This window comes from Lithobates pipiens, unplaced genomic scaffold, assembly GCF_037356315.1.
Source record: "Lithobates pipiens isolate NorthernLeopardFrog02 unplaced genomic scaffold, aLitPip1_a1.2 Scaffold_28, whole genome shotgun sequence".
NCBI lineage: Eukaryota > Metazoa > Chordata > Amphibia > Anura > Ranidae > Lithobates > Lithobates pipiens.
In genome coordinates this window covers 90,071,456-90,092,829 of record NW_027507789.1, presented here as the reverse complement: position 1 = coordinate 90,092,829, position 21,374 = coordinate 90,071,456, and the positions used below count along the sequence as shown (strand labels likewise).

At 47.5% G+C, this 21,374-nt stretch overlaps 4 pseudogenes; all 4 read right to left on the bottom strand.

Moving 5' to 3' along the window:
- Positions 1-10,296: 10,296 nt before the first annotated feature.
- On the bottom strand, positions 10,297-10,415 carry LOC143936515 (5S ribosomal RNA; annotated as a pseudogene).
- A 5,654-nt stretch (positions 10,416-16,069) lies between these two features.
- LOC143937227 (5S ribosomal RNA) lies at positions 16,070-16,188 on the bottom strand (annotated as a pseudogene).
- Positions 16,189-18,520: 2,332 nt separating this feature from the next.
- Positions 18,521-18,639, bottom strand: LOC143937367 (5S ribosomal RNA; annotated as a pseudogene).
- Positions 18,640-18,961: 322 nt separating this feature from the next.
- LOC143937509 (5S ribosomal RNA) lies at positions 18,962-19,080 on the bottom strand (annotated as a pseudogene).
- Positions 19,081-21,374: the final 2,294 nt, after the last annotated feature.

Below are 21,374 nucleotides of genomic sequence, written 5' to 3'. Positions count from 1 at the left end.
TTACTGTTAAATAGAGTACCTTTGCATTTATCCATTGACTTTGCTACTATCCCTTGATCCCTTTTGTGTATTCACTATATCTCGACCTATACATACTGCCTCAAAATTTTCCTAATTTGTTTTGCTATACTTATTATTATTATTTTATAGAGATTACTATCTCTAAATCATTGTAACAAGTTATAATGTCTACAGCTAATTTTACGTTAAAGCAAAAGTCACACAAAACCATCTTTTTAAAACCTTTTACACACTGCACATTAAGATTAATGCAACCATCTTTCGCTACCTCTATGCAATAGGATTCTCTTTCTGACTCTATTTTGTGTATTACTTCTTCTCCACATTAACTGTCACACTGATAACCATTTGTAACACATAACACTTGCAACACATTTTTTAACAGCGGCAAGAAGTGGTTGCAGTAGCAAAGCAAAGCAATACAGTTTGATTACATTAATAACACATAATGCAACTATTTTACATTCATTTTACATTCACATCATGCATACATCCTAATGTAAGCTGTCTATCACTTTCAATGTTCATGGTTACTGATACATTATGCCGATGACCAGTGGAAACGGAAAACAGTCAGTGTAAGCCGTCTTCGTGCGTAGCATAATTAATGGAACGATTTACACGTTGGAATTTTCAAGCTACGTCAATTTACTCTTAAATACCCTTTAGCTGCTTAGCTCACACTTTGCTGTATGTAGCCGCGTTTACATGTAAGTAACCAATGGGGATTGACATTTCATGTCCATCTCACATCTCTAATGCAATTTGTCTCTTTGCCATGTCATACTTTGCCAGTTATTATACTTTCTCATCCGATAGAAACCTAGTCGTTGCTGATATTTCATGATTACAGCAATCATCTCATCTAATTGCTATTCCGACATTTTGCCTTGGTATTACTTTGCAACGCTCTATTGAACAATGTAAAGGTAAGCTAGATATTTTGTGTATTTCCACTTAAACTCTACCTGTATATACTGTCTCAATATTATCCTTTCTAATTTTGCTAAATTAGATTATAGAGTTTGCTATGTCTAAATCCAGGTTACCTACTCACCTTTATTACGTATACTGCTAATTTTAGGATAATACAAAACCATCTTATTGCTTCTTTACACGCTGCACATGTTAAGAGTAATGCAATGCTACCGTGAACAGTTTAATTACTCGTCTCACAGTAACTGGTATCTCTCTGCTATAGGAAACTGAATTTGTACTAGAACGATCACTCATCTAATATCAGTCCACTCAGTGCTACCGGGATAACTTTTAAATTTAGAGTAATGAAATGATTTCTCAGTCATTTTGGAGCTACTGCAACTAACGCTTCCGATCTCATTTCGACTGCAATACTTAATCTCTGCTATTGCAGAATATTTAGCTGCTTACATGTAATTAACTTGATTGATAAAAACCTACACACGTTGTTGCTGTTATTTCGTGTATTTCCACTTAAACCCGTTATAGTTATTTTGCTATATTTATTACTAGTATAAACAGATTACTATCTCTAAATCCTGGTAAACCAGCTCACACTAAACCATCTAATTTCTACCTTACACGCAGCACATATTAACATATTAACATTTAGCCGGTATAGTGACATAGTAAACGAAATGTGTAGATCACTCATCTAATATCGTCTTTTCAGTGCTACCGGAACAACTTTTAAATTTAGAGTAATGCAACGATATCTCAGTTTTATGAAGCTACTGCAACTAACGCTTTGGATCTCTTTCCTGATAAATTACGCTCTGCAATATTAAGCCATGTAAATTGTCCTATTGGTCTGCTAACAATGCTATGTATAATAATACAAATCTTTTAAAAGCAATATCGTCTCACTGCAATACTTACACTCTGCATAATATATATGAATAATGCGAATAATGCTAATAATAAAGTCGTCTAAAACTCGGCTATAAGTAGAGAATAAAACTATCTTACATCAAAATAAACCATGTACTGCCAAACCAATAACGGCCAATTACTTAACGTCTATCAGTCAATGACTTAACAAAGTAAACTTAGCACTCTTTTGCTCTATTTTGAATAGTTGTAGTTCTCCACATTAACTGTCACATTGATATCACCACTGACAACACACCACTTTTTAACAGCACCAAAATATGAAAAAAGCACTTTATATGTTTCAAAAGTAGTTGCATTAGCAAAAAATAAAGTCCTGTCTTCTTTACACGCTAGCTTTTCTGTATACATGAATCTCTCTGTGTACACTAGCCACTCAATATAGACTAGCCTCTCTGTCTTCTGTATACAGGTGCCCGTAATCTATATACACTAGCCTGCCTTCTTTTTACAATAGTCTCGGTGTCCCAGCCTCTCTGCATACACTAGCCTCACTGAATTCCCCAGACTGTCTTCTGTATACACAAGTCTATCTGTAAAAAAAATAGCCGGTCTTCTGCATACTCTAGCCTCTCTGTGTAACACAGTCTCTCTCTGGATTCCCTAGCCTACATCTCTGCATACCCAGGACCTTCCTCTGTATAATCTAGCCTATCTGTATACACTAGCCTGTCTTTTGTACAAATTAGCTTCTCTGTAGCCGGTCTTCTGTATACACGAGCCTCACTGTCTACTCTTGGTTGTCTTTTGTATACACTAGCATCTCTTTATACATGAGCTCTCTGTATACCCAAGCCTCTCTGTATACACTAGTCCACCGGTATACATTAGCAAGTCTGCATACACTAGCCTCTCTTTGTAACTCAACTTCTCTCTCTGTATACCTTAGCCTCCATCTCTGCATACCCAGGACGTTCTTCTCTATAATCTAGCCTATGTGTATACACTAGCCGGTCTTCTGTAGACATTAGCCTCTCTGTATAAACTAACCGGTCTTCTGTATACACTAGTCCGCCTGTATACACTAGCAAGTATGCATACTCTAGCCTCTCTCTCTGTATACCCTAGCCTCCATCTCTGCATACCCAGGACGTTCTTCTGTATAATCTAGCCTATCTGTATACACTAGCCTGTCTTTTGTACACATTAGCCTCTCTGTGTAAACTAGCCGGTCTACTGTATACACTAGTCCATCTGTATACACTAGCAAGTCTGCATACTCCTGCCTCTCTGTGTAACCCAGCCTCGCTCTCTCTCTCTGTATACCCTAGCCTCCATCTCTGCATACCCAGGACGTTCTTCTGTATAATCTAGCCTATCTGTATAAACTATCCTGTCTTTTTTACACATCAACCTCTCTGTATAAACTAGCCGGTCCTCTGTATACACTAGTCCGTCGGTATACACTAGCATCTCTTTATACATTAGCTCTCTGTATACCCAAGCCTCTCTGTATACACTAGTCCACCGGTACACACTAGCAAGTCTGCATACACTAGCCTCTCTTTGTAACCCAACTTCTCTCTCTGCATACCCAGGACGTTCTTCTCTATAATATAGCCTATTTGTATACACTAGCCTGTCTTTTGTACACATTATCCTCTCTGTATAAACTAGCCGGTCCTCTGTATACACTAGTCCATCTGTATACACTAGCAAGTATGCGTACTCTAGCCACTCTCTCTGTATACCTTAGCCTCCATCTCTGCATACCCAGGACGTTCTTCTGTATAATCTAGCCTATCTGTATAATCTAGCCTATCTGTATACACTAGCCATCCATCTCTGCATACCCAGGACGTTCTTCTCTATAATCTAGCCTATTTGTATACACTAGCCTGTCGTTTGTACACATTTGCCTCTCTGTATAAACTAACCGGTCTTCTGTATACACTAGTCCACCTGTATACACTAGCAAGTATGCATACTCTAGCCTCGCTCTCTGTATACCCTAGCAAGTCTGCATACTCCTGCCTCTCTGTGTAACCCAGCCTCACTCTCTCTCTGTATACCCTAGCCTCCATCTCTGCATACCCAGGACGTTCTTCTGTATAATCTAGCCTGTGTTTTGTACACTTTAGCCTCTCTGTATAAACTAGCCGGTCTTCTGCATACACGAGTCTCTCTGTATACCCTTGGATGTCTTTTGTATACACTAGCTGCTCTTTATACATTAGCTCTCTGTATACCCAAGCCTCTCTGTATACACTAGTCCGTCTGTATACACTAGCAAGTCTGCATACAGCAGCCTCTCTGTGTAACCCAGCCGCTCTCTCTGCATACCCAAGATGTTCTTCTCTATAATCTAGCCTATTTGTATACACTAGCCTGTCTTTTGCACACATTAGCCTCCCTATATAAACTAGCCGGTCTTCTGTATACACTAGTCCGTCTGTATACACTAGCAAGTATGCATACTCTAGCCTCTCTCTCTGCATACCCAGGACGTTCTTCTGTATAATCTAGCCTATCTGTATACACTAGTGTATACAGACAGACTAGTGTATACAGAGGACCGACTAATGTGTACAGATAGGCTAGATTATACAGAAGAACGTCCTGGGTATGCAGAGCGCTCAGCTTCAAGGTATGGCCAATGTGAGTAATATGAGGGACACTCCTCACCCCCGCCCCCACCTACCAGATCTGACTTTCATCCCCTTGCCCTCTCTGCCCCGGTCATCTGGTGGCAGTTTTATGCACTCCCTGGCCCCCACCCATTCATAATCCTTACCGACCTTTCTTTCCGCTGCTCACAGAAACACACTGGATGACTTGTCTAATTAACCAACTTGTACAAGACACCGCTATCCTCCTGTCTGACACCGGTCCCCCTTGGAGGCTTTACCCCTCACTGTTTGGGTGGTCCCTGCCTCTCCCTGGATGCTCCACATATACCACAACGACATTGTCAGAGGGGCACCACTTGACAGGACACGGGGCTGTCATGCCGGTGGCATCTCCCATTGGAGGAAGGGATGATGGCCCCAACCCGTTGGCAGCAGGTTCTTTCATGTACAGACCAGGGCGGCTCATCTTCCCTTCTGGAGTCTTGACCTTAGATGGGGGATTTGCACTTTGGGGGGTCTGAGTGATACCTAATGCGCTGTACTGGAAGGGCTTGACATTCCCGCATATGTGTCCCCTCCCCCTGGATGTGCCCCTTGTCCCCCCCTCTGGCTCCCACCTACTCTTTGCCGACATTGCCTTCTGCAGCTTTCGGGGACCCTGGATGACTTATTTATTGAGCCTATTGGTACGAGACACTGCTTCCCTCCAGGGTGACTCTGGACCCCTCTGGAGGATTTACCCCTTACTGTTTGGGCAGTCCCAGCCTCCCTCTGGAGATGCAGGAGAGACACTAATTGGCGGGCCCCAGGACTGCTGCTCGGGTGAAGTCTCCCATTGGATGGAGGGATGGTGGCCCCAGCCCCTTGCCTGCCGGGTTTTCCATGCACCGACCAGGGCTGCTTCTCTTTCATCTTGATGTGGTGACCATGGAGGGGAGGAGTTGAAATTTATGGGGTCCGGGTGTTTGCTGGTGGGAGTGCGCTAAAGGACTTGACATTTCTGCATGTTTGTCCCCTCTCCCCTGTTTCCCCCCTCCCTTCCCCCCCTTCCCACCCTTCCCTTCCCTCCTTTCCCTCCCCCTTTCCCCCTTCCACTCCCCCTTTCCCCCCTTCCACTCCCCCTTTCCCCCCTTCCCTGCCCCTTTTCCCCCCGGGGCGTGGACGGGGGAGAGGGGGTAAGGAGAGGACAATCTGCCAAAGGGAGAAAGGCATTTGTTTGGGGACTGCATGTACTTTAGGGGTATGGGACGGGGGGTGGTGGATCCCATTCTGTGATGCCTTTTCTGTTGTGACGGGCTCCCTCATGCATGCCTACGTTTAGGGCGAGCCGAGGAGACCCCTCAGTGCTAACAGTTATATGCTCTACCTCTGTTTTGGTTATACTATTGTTTTTTGCTTCTTTGATGTTACTGATTGTCTTTTATTTGCATAGCGGTATCAGACGTGACATTTACCACTGCCGGGGCTGGGGGGACTAGGATTCGGGGGCTCCCTCTCCAACCTGTCTACCCAATTACCCAAGTAGGACAGCGCGTTAAACCCAGTGTACATCTGGTAAGCGCTATAGCATAATTGTGCTGTTTTAGTATACCCTTCCTGTACTGTTGAGTGCGAACAACCCTTAATTTCCCTCTCCCCCTGGGGTTGAGGTGCCCGGCCTCTTTTTCCCTTTACCTTTCCTTGCATTTGCCCTTCCTTTCTCCCCCTTAGTTCCCACCATGCATTACCTACCCAAAACCTACCTTGGTTCAACTTTCTTTGCTTTTCTCTGATGTCCCTCCCCGAGGAGCGATGGCAGACTCAGTCAAGGTCACCTCTCTAAACGTTAAGGGACTGAACTCCCCTGAAAAACGGTGGATCCTCCTGTGAGAACTGAACACATCCTGTACTGATGTGGCCTTTATACAAGAAACACATTTTAAAAATACTAGCCTCCCCTTTCTATGGTCGAGATCCTTCCCTAAGGTCTACCACTCTACTAACCCCTCCTCTCCATTCTGATCTCTAGCAGGCTCCCCTGGGTTCTCCAGGATTCTCTGGTGGACCCTGGGGGCCAATATCTTTTTCTTAGGGGCCACATTGGAGAGCGCCTTTTTACATTTGCCACTGTGTACGCTCCCAATGATCACCAAGACACGTTCCTCAGAACTACCCTGCACAGATGATGTGACTTTCGGGAGGGCCAATTGATATTAGGTGGGGACTTTAATGTCCCCTTTCGCCATCGGTTGACACTTCTGCCTCTTGCTCCTCGCTCCCTACCCCTCACCTAGGTCTCTATTCTGGCACCTTAATGAGAGCCTGCTCCAGATACCGGAAGTTTTAGCAGATGTGACCAGGGAATTGGACCTTTATTTCCAAGAAAACTAAAGCAGGACTGTGACCCGGGGATAATTTGGGAGGCTCACAAGTCAGTACTCCGCAGGGTACTTATCAGGCACGGGGCGCGCATCAAACGAGCACGGAAGGAACAGCTTGCTAATCTGTTTCGTGAACTTGCCTCTGTGGAAGCGAAACATAAACATACCCCCTTACGGACCTTAGAGATTGAATTGGGGACACTCCATACCCATATTGCTGTCCTACTCCATTATAAAGCGAAAGCGGCACTCCAGTTTTGTCGTAAACTGACGTAGGAGTCAGAGGGCAAATGCAGAAAAATCTTAGCCAGGTCGGTAAAGGAGTTGAAATCTGGCTCTTACATACCACAGTTGATAGATGAGAATGGCCAGAGGGCCTCTACCCCAACCCAAATAGTCGAAGTCTTTGAAAAATGTTACTCTGATCTCTACAACCTGCCCGATTCAGGGTCTGGACAGGACAATATAGACAGATATGTAACCGGTTCTGGTCTACCAACCCTCTCATCGGAATCACGGGAGTACTTGGAGGACCCGATCACACTGGAAGAAGTCCAGACGGCCGTGGGACCTCCGAAGGTGGGTAAGGCTCCGGGCCCTGACGGATATACCGCACAATACTTTAAGACCTTCCTCCCTATTCTCGGCCCGCGCTTGGTGAATTTATTTAATACTCTGAGCTCGAATGGGGATTTTCCTGAGGATACCCTTAGAGCCCACATCTCGTTGATACCTAAGGAGGGCAAAGACCCAGGCCTATGTGGGAGCTACAGACCCATTTCCCTCCAAAATTCGGTCCTAAAACTATTCTCTAACTCCTCGCCACGTGATTGGCACATCACTTGTAGTCCCTTATACATATTGACCAGTTAGGTTTTATTCCCACCAGGGAAGATAGGGACAACACCACTAAGGTGCTTACCCTGATCCGTAAAGCAAAGTCATCTGGGACCCCTTGTCTTTTCATGAGTACTGATATTGACCAGTTAGGTTTTATTCCCACCAGGGAAGATGGGGACAACACCACTAAGGTGCTTACCCTGATCCGTAAAGCAAAGTCATCTGGGACCCCTTGTCTTTTCATGAGTACTGATGCCGAGAAGGCTTTTGATCGGGTCAAATGGACATTAATGTTCTCGGTCCTTCGCCATATAGGTCTGAGTGAACGGATGCTGGCATGGATAAGTAAGATATACTCACGTACTTACATTCCACCGGACATCGCGCGTACGTTTATGTTGAACTTCCCCCCACCCCTTGTCACTAAGATCCGCAGTTTGCTTCACGGGTGGCATTCTGGCCTCCATTCCTGGTTCAGCAGATGCAATCTCATTAAAATGAACATACTCCCTAAATTTACTTATCTTTTCCAAGCTCTCCCGATCCAGATTCCAGTCCTGTTTTTTAAGCAAGCTCAATTCTTGCTCACTCAATTTAACTGGGCCCACAAAAATCCCAGACTTAAGCAGTCACAGCTGACATTGTCTAAACAACAGGGAGGGTTGGTTCTCCCTAACTTGCGACGCTACTACCTGGCCTCCCATCTGGGGCGTGTATTGGACTGGAATCGAAACAAATTTTCTAAGCTCACTCCCGAATCCCGCTAAGAAGCGCCATGTGGTGCTATAAGTATTTACCCACAGAATTTATGTCACATCCCACTATAGGGGCTTAGTTGAAAGTCAGTCACCTGATCGCTACCCAAAACACACTTACGTCTTTGACTTCCCCCCTATTCCCTATACGTGGCCATCCAACCTTTGAACTGGGGACCCACTTAGAAATTCCAACCTAGACAATGCGTCTAAATTCGTCATTGATGGAAAATGGCCTTCTTTCTCAACCCTAACAGATCCGACAGGGCTTTTCCAACTGCCTTTTTGGAGAGCGGCGCAACGACATCATTTTCTCCATTCCATCCCCAATCCTCAAACGTTCGCCCGCCCTCAGACGGAGTTTGAGACTCTATGCAGGAGCGAAGGCCCTTTGGCCCACATTCTCTCTCAAACAGATTACCCACACTTAACCTGTCTGGCCAACTGGGAAAAGGACCTTAATTGCTAATTTTCCCCAGCACAGAGACAACGCATTATCACTTTGGCTCTCAAAATGTCGCTGTGCACGAAGATACAGGAGACAAATTTTAAACTTCTCACCAGGTGGTATTTGACACCATCAAAGCTGCAGAAATGTTTCCCCTCTTCCTCGAACATATGCTGGAGGTGTGGAGAAGAAGAGGGCACGTTGCTGCACATTTTTTGGTCCTGCCTCAGCTTGGTGGACTTCTGGACAGAGATCCAATGCATGACACAAAAATTCACAGACTTCTCCATCCAGGAAGAGGCTGCATTCTTTCTCTTGTACCATTCACAGATTCCCATTAAGAAGTACAAAAAAATCTATTTTACGGCATGTGATTAATGCGGCGAAATCCTGCATCCCTCTCTATTGGAAAAAATGTTCCCCCCCTTTCATTACTCACTGGCTTAGGAAAATAGAGGACATTAAAAATAATGGAGGACTTGATCCTCACATCACAAGGTAAACAAGAATTTTTTAAACAAACCTGAGACATCTGGAATACCTTTATATTCTCGCTAGAAGGATGTCGCCTGCTACCGCCTTAGTGCTCTGAGCTTTCCTTGACTGGCCCCTTGGACAGTGGCTGCCATCGTGTCTCGTCCCCTCTTCTCCTTTTCTGATCTTTCAACCCTTCTCTTTTCGGCCTTCCTCCCCTATCTCTCACCCCCTCCACCCCCTCTCTCTTTTGGAAAGAGTGGAAAATTGGGAATGACGGCCCCACACCCCCCTCTGGATGGATTATGCCGGAGGGACCTGGGGTTTGTGTGACCCTGGATCTTGGTACAGTACTTTATCCGTGCCTCGAATCATTGTGATTGATGGAAGGCAGACTCACAGTTGCGAATATACCTGTATCAAGTATTGTTCAGCTGCTTTTTGCTCTGTATTTCTCTGTTGCATTATGTACTCGGGGGACCGTCTTCCCCTATTTGGAGAAAAAATTATATTTGAAAAAAAAAAGAAGCCTACGACACCTGGTATTCCCAGGCGGTTTCCCATCCAGGCATTAACCAGGCCTGACCCTGCTTAGCCTCCAAGATCAGACGAGATGGAACAGATTCAGGGTGATGTGGCCGTAGCCGATATCTTCAGGCACTCTCAACTCTCTTGACAAACACCAAGATGGTCACCTTGGAAACAAGCGGAAAAAAATAGGTAAACGGCCACAACATAAAAAGAAGCCTACGGCATCTGGAAATCCCAGGCGGTCTCCCATCCAGGTACTAAACTGGTCCCAACCCTGCGTAGCCTCTGAGATCAGATGAGATTGGGCTCTTTTAGGGTGGTGTGGCCGTAGGAGATTTCTTCAGGCACTCTCAACCTTGACTAACGCCAATATGGTCACCTTGGGAAACAAACAAAAAAATCAAGTCAACGCCAACAACATGAGAAGAAGTCTACAGCACCTAGTATTCCCAGGTGGTCTCCCATCCAGGTATTAACAAGGCCCGACCCTGTTTAGTCTCTGAGATCAGACGAGATCTGGTGCTTTCAGGGTTATGTGGCCATAGGCGAGCTCTTCAAGCACTCTCAACCCTCTTGACAAACACCAAGATGGTCACCTTGGTAAACAAACAAAAAAAAAAACAAGTCAACGCCAACAACATAAAAATAAGCCTTCAGCACCTAGTATTCCCAGGTGGTCTCCAATCCAGGTACTAGCAAGGCCCGACCCTGTTTAGCCTCTGAGATCAGAGGAGATCGGGCGCTTTCAGGCTTATGTGCCCATAGGCAATCTCTTTGGGCACTCTCAACCCTCTTGACAAATGCCAAGATGGTCACCTTGGGAAACAAGCGGAAAAAAAACAAAACGAATCAAGGCCAACAACATAAAAAGAAGCCTACAATAACTGGTATTCCCAGGTGGTCTCCCATCCAGGTACTAACCAGGCCTGACTCTTCTTAGCCTCCAAGATCAGACGAGATTGGGTGCTTTCAGAGTGCTCGGACTCTTTCCCCATCACTAATGGGACGAGGCAGGGGTGCCCTCTGTCTCCCCTAATTTTTATTCTGACACTGGAACCACTTATGTGTCACGTTCGGAATGACCCGAATATTACTGGCATATCCAAACCCTCGGCACACCACAAAATTGCGGCGTACGCTGACGATCTAATTTTTTTCGTCTCCAATCCACACATTTCGCTTCCCAATATACTCGTGGCTCTCCGGCGATACGGCAGCCTATCAAACTATAAAATCAATTGCACCATCGGCTGTATTGAATATATCGGTCCCGGATGGTGAGGCCAAGAGGCTATGCTCCGCTTTTCCATTCTACTAAGCTGAAAAATCTATACGTTACCTGGGCGTTGACATCGCAGCGGATTTGGTGCAATTGTACCCGCTTAATTTTCTCCCTCTCCTGAATAGACTGAAATCTGATTTGGGAAACTGGCATGATTTAACACTGACCTGGTTCGGGCGCTGTAATGCATTCAAAATGACGGCCCTCCCGCGGATCTTATACTTGTTCCAGACATTACCGATCCGGTTACCCCCAATCTTTTTCAGACATCTGCAGGTGCTGCTCCGGGACTTTATTTGGGCGCGCAAACCGCCCAGAGCCCGTTTGCAATTGCTTGCCAGACCAAAGGACAAGGGGGGTCTGGGTCTCCCAGATCTGAGACAATACAACAGAGCGACTCTGCTAGCGAGAGTCGTTGATTGGCATTGTAATGGCCCACACAAGCAGTGGGTGGAGATGGAGATTGAGGATGGATCCATTCCCCTATTGACCTCCCCGTGGCTCCTGTCCTCCCTACCAAAAGACCTCAGAGATCACCCCGTAGTGGGAGCTACGTTGGCTGTTGTGCGGAGGTTGTTCCGCTGCACACACATTGCTCCCCTGCTGTCACCAATGACTCCGGTTATAGGTAATCCAGACTTCCCACCGGGATTTACCAACAAGAAACTGCGACAGTTGACAGTGGTGGGGAAAAAGCGTGGAGGGCTCCCGACCACGCAAACTGTCGCCGAGCTTTCTGACCCTCCGCTTGACTTGTTTAATGCTTATCAACTTCGTCACTTTCTTCTGGCCATACAAAGGGCCCCATACACTCCTAGAGACCTGACGCCCTATGAATCCATCTGTCACAAAAAGGAACCTGTGCAACACACCCTCTCCCTCCTGTACAACCTATTAAGTAGTCAGGAGGAGGAGTCGACCCCACCATTTATCCACAAATGGGAGATTGCATTTGGCATCACATTTACCCCACAACAGATAGGGAAGATCCTGACATTAGTACATAAAGCTTCCATCGCAAACCAATATCAAGAATCAGGATACAAGATAGTCTCACGCTGGTATAGAGTCCCATACCTTCTGAATAAAATGAATAGATCGATTCCGGATGTTTGTTGGAGGTGCAATTCAGATACGGGGACCATGGGACACATTTTCTGGGCATGCCCCGGCCTTGAGGAACTTTTGGGTGGAGGTGACCGGGACGATAAAAACTCTCAGAAATGTAGATATCGCAGACAACCCAGCAGCGTGCCTTCTACACTTGACCGAGCAGCCTGTTCGAAAATACAAAAAAACCCTCACGATGCAACTCCTGAACGCCGCCCGGGCCTGCATTCCCACACTGTGGAGGCAGCCTCAGCCCCCATCCAAGGTGCTGTGGTATTCCAAAGTCAATCATATTCTCCGGATGGAAGAATTGACCGCCACCCTTCACAACACTGAAGAGGCATTTAGTGTTACATGGAGGCCCTGGAGGTATTTTACTGGTACTTGAGACTACATTTGGGAGGTGAGCAGCGCCCCTGTCCCAGAAAACGACTGAACATCTAACGTTTACCTACGTAGGCCAAGTCTGCCCTGGGTGGCATTCCCCCCCCTCCCTTTTTGTCTTTATTTTTCTTTTTTTCCCCGCCGCCATCCCCTCCCCCCCTCTTCTCTCTCCGTCTTTGCACTCTCTTCTTCCCCCGTCCTCACTTTTCACTATGCCTTGTCTCCTTTCTAGCCTTTGGGATCCAGAAGAACCCCAGGGTTCTGGACACGACCGGCTCATATTTTACTCTGGTTCACATAGGTCATGATAAGCTGGCTCGCTGTGGTCCCAGTTGTTCTCCATGATTACATTTGTCCGAACGGAGCTGCATTAGTTATACTGTACTACATGTCGGAGGTGGGGTTTCTCTCTTTTCTGCATGAAACTCTAGGACTCCCCTCTGAGAACCCAGAGTTATTTGGCTGCCTATTTTTTGTTACCATGTAATTGTGACCCTGGGTCATGCTGTATGGTTGACTGTTATATTTATGTTGTTCTACTTATACTTAATAAAAGAATAAAACAAAAAAAAAAAAATAAGTCAATGCCAACAACTTAAAAAAAAAGCCTATGGCATCGAGAAATCCCAGGCGGTCTCCCATCCCGGTACTAACCAGGTCCCAACCCTGCTTAGCCTCTGAGACAGGGCTGGTGCAAGGATCGTTGACACCCTAGGCAAAAACCTAATTTTGCCACCCCCCCCCCGGCTGCACCCATGACTCCACCTTACCCTGCCCTTGCTACACATGACCTATCTGACCCCTACACTGACCCCCTGACACATAAACTAATCCACCTGACTCCTACTTCCTGCACTACTCACATCACACTGACCCCTACACTGACCCACCTGATAATTACACTGACCCACCTGGCACCTACACCAACCCACCTGGCACCTACACTGCCAATTACACTGACCATCGCGCTGACACCTACACTGACCATCACGCTGACACCTACACTGACCATCACGCTGACACCTACACTGACCATCACGCTGACACCTACACTAAAAACACATACCCTGAAAACACATACCCTGAAAACACATACCCTGACACATACAATGGCACTGACGCATACACTGACGCATACACTGACATGACACATACACTGACACGACACATACACTGACACATTACACTGACACGACACATACACTGACACGACACATCACACTGGCATGACACATACAGTGGCATGACACATACACTGACACATCACACTGGCATGACACATACACAGACACATCACACTGGCATGACACATACACAGACACATCACACTGACATGACACATACACTGACATGACACATACACAGACACATCACACTGACATGACACATACACTGACACATCACACTGACATGACACATACACTGACACATTACACTGACATGACACATACACTGACACGACACATACACTGACACATCACACTGGAATGACACATACACAGACACATCACAATGACATGACACATACACAGACATATCACACTGACATGACACATACACAGACACATCACACTGACATGACACATACACAGACACATTACACTGACATGACACATACACTGACACATTACACTGACATGACACATACACTGACATGACACATACACTGACACATCACACTGGCATGACACATACACTGACACATTACACTGACATGACACATACACTGACACATTACACTGACATGACACATACACAGACACATCACACTGACATGACACATACACAGACACATCACACTGACATGACACATACACAGACACATTACACTGACATGACACATACACAGACACATCACACTGGCATGACACATACACAGACACATCACACTGACATGACACATACACAGACACATCACACTGACATGACACATACACAGACACACCACACTGGCATGACACTGACACACATCACACTGACCTACCTGACTCCTACTTCCTGCATTACTCACACACAAACCCCCTCCATACAGCTCAATGGATCCATCCTCCTCCTTACCTCTGCTCTTTGATGCTGCCTTCAGCGACCATCATCCCACCGGGCCTCTCCGACTCCTCCGCACTGCCAGCGCCGTCCACCCGCTCCGCCGGGGCCACGCCAGCGCCATCCATCCGCTCCGCCGGGGCCACACCAGCGCCGTCCACCCGCTCCGCCGGGGCCACACCAGCGCCATCCATCCGCTCCGCCTCCATCATATCCCCGCCGAGACCAGGCCAGCGCCGTCAACCCCGCTCCATGATGTCCCCGCCGGGCAGGAGGTCAGCTGACCGACCTCTCGAAGCTCCCATCTCCGCCGAGCCCCGCCCCTCCGCTGCACTCACACAGACACACAGCACCGCTCCAGAGGGACAGGCTGGAGCAAAGGAGTCCCGGAGCGGCGCTGTGAGATGAGTACGGTGGGGCGCTCAGCGGGAAACATGGGGGATTGGTGGCGCCGGTGGAACACCACAGGGGGGGCGAGAGAGCAGAAGAGGAGCTCACACTGGGCAGAGGCCGTAGTTGCGCCCTAGGTGGTAGTGCGCCCTAGGCGGCTGCCTACTTCGCCTAGTGGTAGCGCCGGCCCTGCTCTGAGATCAAATGAGATTTGGCTCTTTCAGGGTGATGCAGCCATAGTAGATTTTTTCAGGCACGCTCAACCCTCTTGACAAATGCCAAGATGGTCACCTTAGGAAACAAACAAAAAAAACAAGTCAACACCAACAACATAAAAAGAAGCCTACCGCACCTAGTATTTCCAGGCGGTCTCCCATCCAGGTATTAACAAGGCGCGACCCTTTCTAGCCTCTGAGATCAGCAGAGATTGGGCGCTTTCAGGGGGATGTGCCCATAGGCAATCTCTTTGGGCACTCTCATCCCTCTTGAAAAATGCCAAGATAGTCACCCTGGGAAACAAGCGAAAAAAAACAGGTCAATGCCAACAACATAAAAAGAAGAATACGGCACCTGGTATTCCAAGGCCGTCTCCCATTCAAGTACTAACTAGGCCCAACCCTTCTTAGCCTCTGAGATCAGAAGAGATAGGGTGCTTTCAGGGTGATGTGGCTGTAAGCGATCTCTTTAGGCACTCTCAACCCTCTTGACAAATGCCAAGATGATCCCTTTGGGAAACAAGCGAAAAAAACAGGTCAACACCAACAACATAAAAAGAAGCCTGCGGCATCTGGAAAACCCAGGCGGTCTCCCATCCAGGTACAAACCAGGCCCAACCCTGCTTAGCCTCTGAGACCAAACGAGATTGGGCGCTTTCAGGGTGTTGTGCCCATAGGCAATTTCTTTGTGCACGCTCAACCCTCTTGACACATGCCAAGATGGTCACCTTGGGAAACAAGGGGAAAAAAACAGGTCAACGCGACAACATAATGAGAAGCCTACGGCACCTGGTATTCCCAAGCTTTCTCCCATCCAGGTACTAACCAGGCCCATCGCTGCTTAGCCTCCGAGATCAGATGAGATTAGGCTCTTTCAGGGTGATTTGGCTGTAGACACTCTCTTTGGGCACTCTGAAGCCTCTTGACAAAGGCCAAGATGGTCACCTTGGGAAACAAGCTAAAAAAAACAGGTCAAAGCCAACAACATAAAAAGAAGCCTACGGCATCCAGTATTCCCAGGCGATCTCCCAATCAAGACACTAACCAGACCAGATCCTTCTATGGCACCTGGTCTTCCCAGGCAGTCTCCCATCCAGGTACTAACCAGGCCTGACGCTGCTTAGCCTCTGAAATCAGACGAGATCGGGTGCTTTCAGGTTGATGTGGCCGTAAGCGTTCTCTTCAAGACACGCCTAACCCTCTTGACAAACGCCAAGATGGTCGCCTTGAGAACAACAGACAAAGCCAACAACATAAAAGGAAGCCTATGGGCTTACAGCGGACCTTAAAAGATGGGACCCACTAGCTCTGTCATGGTTCGGACGCTGTAATGTGTTGAAGATGAACGCGTTGCCACGACTTCTGTATCTACTACAAGCCTTACCTATCAAAATACCCCAGACTTTCTTTCATTCAGTTCGCTCAATCTTTATCAAGTTCCTCTGGCGCGGAAAACATATGCGTATTGGTAGGGCAATGCTATTGCGACCGAAATTGCGGGGAGGTATTGGCTTCCCGGACCCTGCTCTATATTACACAGCGAGGCACATGACACCGGTGGTTGACTGGTGCCGGTGTTCTGCCATATACTGTCCGGCCATGATATAGTGTCCGCTGTGTACTCCGAAGCTGAACGGCTCCTGCGCGGTGAGTGGAGGTGGTAGCCCCACCATCCAAGCGGACATAGGGTTGTGAATATTAGAGGGCCCCTCGCAGGCGAGCTTCGCTCGCCACGCTTCGGGCTTGGCTCCGCTGCGCTCGGCTCTTTTATATTCTTACTCTATGTCCACTTGGATAGTGGGGATAGAACCTGTACTCAGTGCGCAGGTGCCGTTCATGCTCGCAATTTTCGGAATCTGTGTTGCTGTGTACTGCGCATGCGCAGTACACAGCGGACACTATCCGATGGGGGACCATATGTGATAAGACACCGGCATGGGGAACTGAAGCTATGGGTCAAGCTAGAGCAGGAGATGGCGCGGGTTCCACTGGCTGGTCTGCCTTGGGCGGGGAGGCCATTGGAGCCCTGTGTGACTACTCACCCATTAATTGGCCCCTCGCTCGCTGAGATGGATAGTTTTTTTTACCTTTCCCACCTGACTAACTTCCCTTCTCCTATGACCCCAATTATTGGACATCCTAGATTCCCTCCAGGCCTGTCTGACCAGGCCTTTACCAGGCAAGCCCCGAAAGGGCTTCTGAGAGCAGCCCTATTTCTTGGACCCACGGGCTTGATTCCCATGGGAACCATACTGCTAGAGCAAGTACCTGTTGCATTGGATAGCTGGAGAGCTAGACAGCTAATCCATTTCCTCGGATCACTACCTAACCATTCGTTCTTCTCTAGACAATTCCACCCCTTCGAGGAACTTTGCCTGGATGATGGCCCAATTCATGGTTCCCTCTCTAGGTCCTACCTAATCCTGACAGATGCACAATCCTCCACGGATCCACCCTTCCTAGCTAAATGGAAAAGGGACTTACAAACTACATTCTCCAAACCACAGAAGGACAGAATACTCTTTTTCGCCCATAAGTCGTCACTCTGCAGTAAATATCAGGAGATCTCATATAAGCTGATCACACGCTGGTATCGTACACCGGTGGTGTTGGCCAAAATATTCCCCGGTCAATCTGACCGCTGCTGTCGCTGTGTGCAACAGGCTGGCACCATTCTCCACATTTTCTGGGAATGCCCTAAATTACAAACATTCTGGCAGCCTGTCCTGAGACTCATCCACAAGTTCACAGACATTTCCTTAGCCAATGATCCCGCAGCAGTTCTTCTCAATCTAACTCCTATGTCGAGAAAGCGTTATCATAAGTCCTTACTTAAACATCTCCTCAAGGCAGCTAGGGCCTGCATCCCAAGTCAGTGGAAAGAGCAATCTGCTCCAATGGTGACCCAGTGGTTTGCAAGGGTTAATGATATTGAACGAATGGAAGACCTGACTGCCACAATGAGGGATAAAACGGAGGAGCATGGGAACAGATGGTTCTACTGGACCCAGTTTCGCTTTTCGGAAGAATACCTCCGCGAGACATAGTAAGCTCATGGTGATCGTTGGAAAGCTGTACACGTGCTATTCTCCTCAGACTTCTTACCATTGGCTCTGATATCCATGCAATATGATCGTTTGTTTGTAACTATTTGTATCACACATTCTGTGAAGTTGCCTTTGCATTGTATGTCGCATACTACTAAATAAAAAAACAAAAAAAAACAGAAGCCTATGGCACCTGGTATTCCCAGGCGGTCTCCCATCCGGGTACTAACCAGGCCCGACACTGTTTAGCATCCGAGATCAGACGAGATTGGGCGCTTTCAGGGTGATGGGGCCGTAGGTGATCTCTTCGGGCACTCTCAACCCTCTTGACAAATGCCAAGATGGTCACCTTGGGAAACAAGTGAAAAAAAAACAGGTCAATGTCAACAACATAAAAAGAAGAATACGGCACCTGGTATTCCAACGCCATCTCTCATCCAGGTACTAACTAGGCCTAACCCTTCTTAGCCTCAGAAAATAGAAGAGATAGGGCTCTTTCAGGGTGATGCTGCTGTAAGAGATCTCTTTGGGCACTTTCAACCCTCTTGACAAATGCCAAGATGGTCACCTTGGGAAACAAGCAAAAAAAAGAAAACGAATCAACGCCAACAACATAAAAAGAAGCCTACAATAACTGGTAATCCCAGGTGGTCTCCCATCCAGGTACTAACCAGGCCCGACTCTTCTTAGCCTCCAAGATCAGACGAGATTGGGTGCTTTCAGAGTGATGTGGCCATAGGCAATCTCTTCAGGCACTCTCAACCCTCTTGACAAACACCAAGATGGTCACTTTGGGAAATAAGCGAAAAAAAAACAGGTCAACGCCAACAACATAAAAAGAAGTCTACGACACCTGGTATTCCCAGGCGGTCTCCAGTCCAGGTACTAACAAGGCCTGACTCTATTAGCCTCCAACATCAAACGAGATCGGGTGCTTTCAGGGTGATGTGCCCGTAGGCAATCTCTTCAGGCACTTTCAACCCTCTTGACAAACGCCAAGATGGTCACCTTGGGAAACAAGCAAAAAAATAAAAATAAGTCGGAAGCTAGAGACAATACGGCCCTAGTCCTCAATTTAATCCATTCGGCGCATGTACAGGGAAGGCCCTTGCTTATGTTGTCAACGGACGCGGAGAAGGCCTTTGACAGGGATGCCTGGCACTTTATGCAGGCCACCCTGGAACATATAGGTCTTGGCCCCAACATGATGAGCTGGGTAATGTCGCTTTACTCCACGCCATTGGCAGCGGTACGGGTGACCGAGTGGTGCTCGGACTCTTTCCCCATCACTAATGGGACGAGGCAGGGGTGCCCTCTGTCTCCCTAATTTTAATTCTGACACTGGAACCACTTATGTGTCACGTTCGGAATGACCCGAATATTACTGGCATATCCAAACCCTCGGCACACCACAAAATTGCGGCGTACGCTGACGATCTAATTTTTTCCGTCTCCAATCCACACATTTTGCTTCCCAAAATACTTGCGTCTCTACAGCAGCACGGCAGCCTATATGTATTGAATCTATCGGTTCCGGATGGTGAGGCCAAGAGGCTCCGCTCCTCTTTTCCATTCTACTGGGCTGAAAAATCTATACAGTAACTGGGCGTTGACATCGCAGCGGATTTAGCGCAATTGTACCTGCTTAATTTTGTCCCTCTCCTGGATAGACTGAAATCTGATTTGGGAAACTGGCATGCTTTAACACTGACCTGGTTCGGGCGCTGTAATGCATTCAAAATGATGGCCCTCCCTCGGATCTTATACATGTTCCAGACATTACCGATCCGGTTACCCCCAATTTTTTTCAGACAACTGCAGGTGCTGCTCCGGGACTTTATTTGGGCGCGCAAACCGCCCAGAGCCCGTTTGCAATTGCTTGCCAGACCAAAGGACAAGGGGGGTCTGGGTCTCCCAGATCTCAGACAATACTACAGAGTGACTCTGCTAGCGAGAGTCGTTGATTGGCATTGTAATGGCCCACACAAGCAGTGGGTGGAGATGGAGATTGAGGATGGTTCCATTCCCCTATTGACCTCCCCGTGGCTCCTGTCCTCCCTACCAAAAGACCTCAGAGGTCACCCCGTAGTGGGAGCTACGTTGGCTGTTGTGCGGAGGTTGTTCCGCTGCACACACATTGCTCCCCTGCCATCACCAATGACTCCGGTTATAGGTAATCCAGACTTCCCACCGGGATTTACCAACAAGAAACTGCGACAGTTGACAGTGGTGGGGAAACAGCGTCTGGGAGAGGTGTGGCCCACGGGAGGGCTCCTGACCACGCAAACTGTCGCCGAGCTTTCTGACCCTCCGCTTGACTTGTTTAGTGCTTATCAACTTCGTCACTTTCTTCTGGCCATACAAAGGGCCCCCTACACTCCTAGAGACCTGACACCCTATAAATCCATCTGTCACAAAAGGGAACCTGTGCGACACACCCTCTCCCTCCTGTACAACCTATTGAGTAGTCAGGAGGAGGAGTCGACCCCACCATTTATCCACAAATGGGAGAGGGACTTAGGCATCACATTTACCCCACAACAGATAGGGAAGATCCTGACCTTAGTACATAAAGCTTCCATCGCAAACCAATATCAAGATACAAGATAGTCTCACGCTGGTATAGAGTCCCATACCTTCTGAATAAAATGGATAGATCGATCCCGGATGTTGGTTGGAGGTGAAATTCAGATATGGGGACCATGGGACACCTTTTCTGGGCATGCCCAACCTTGAGGAACTTTTGGGTTCCCAGTAGCGTGCCTTCTACACTTGACCGAACAGCCTGTTCGAAAATACAAAAAAACCCTCACGATGCAACTCCTGAATGCCGCCCGGGCCTGCATTCCCGCACTGTGGAGGCAGCCTCAGCCCCCATCCAAGGTGCTGTGGTATTCCAAAGTCAATCATATTCTCCGGATGGAAGAATTGACCGCCACCCTTCACAACACTGAAGAGGCATTTAGTGTTACATGGAGGCCCTGGAGGTATTTTACTGGTACTCGAGACTACATTCGGGAGGTGAGCAGTGCCCC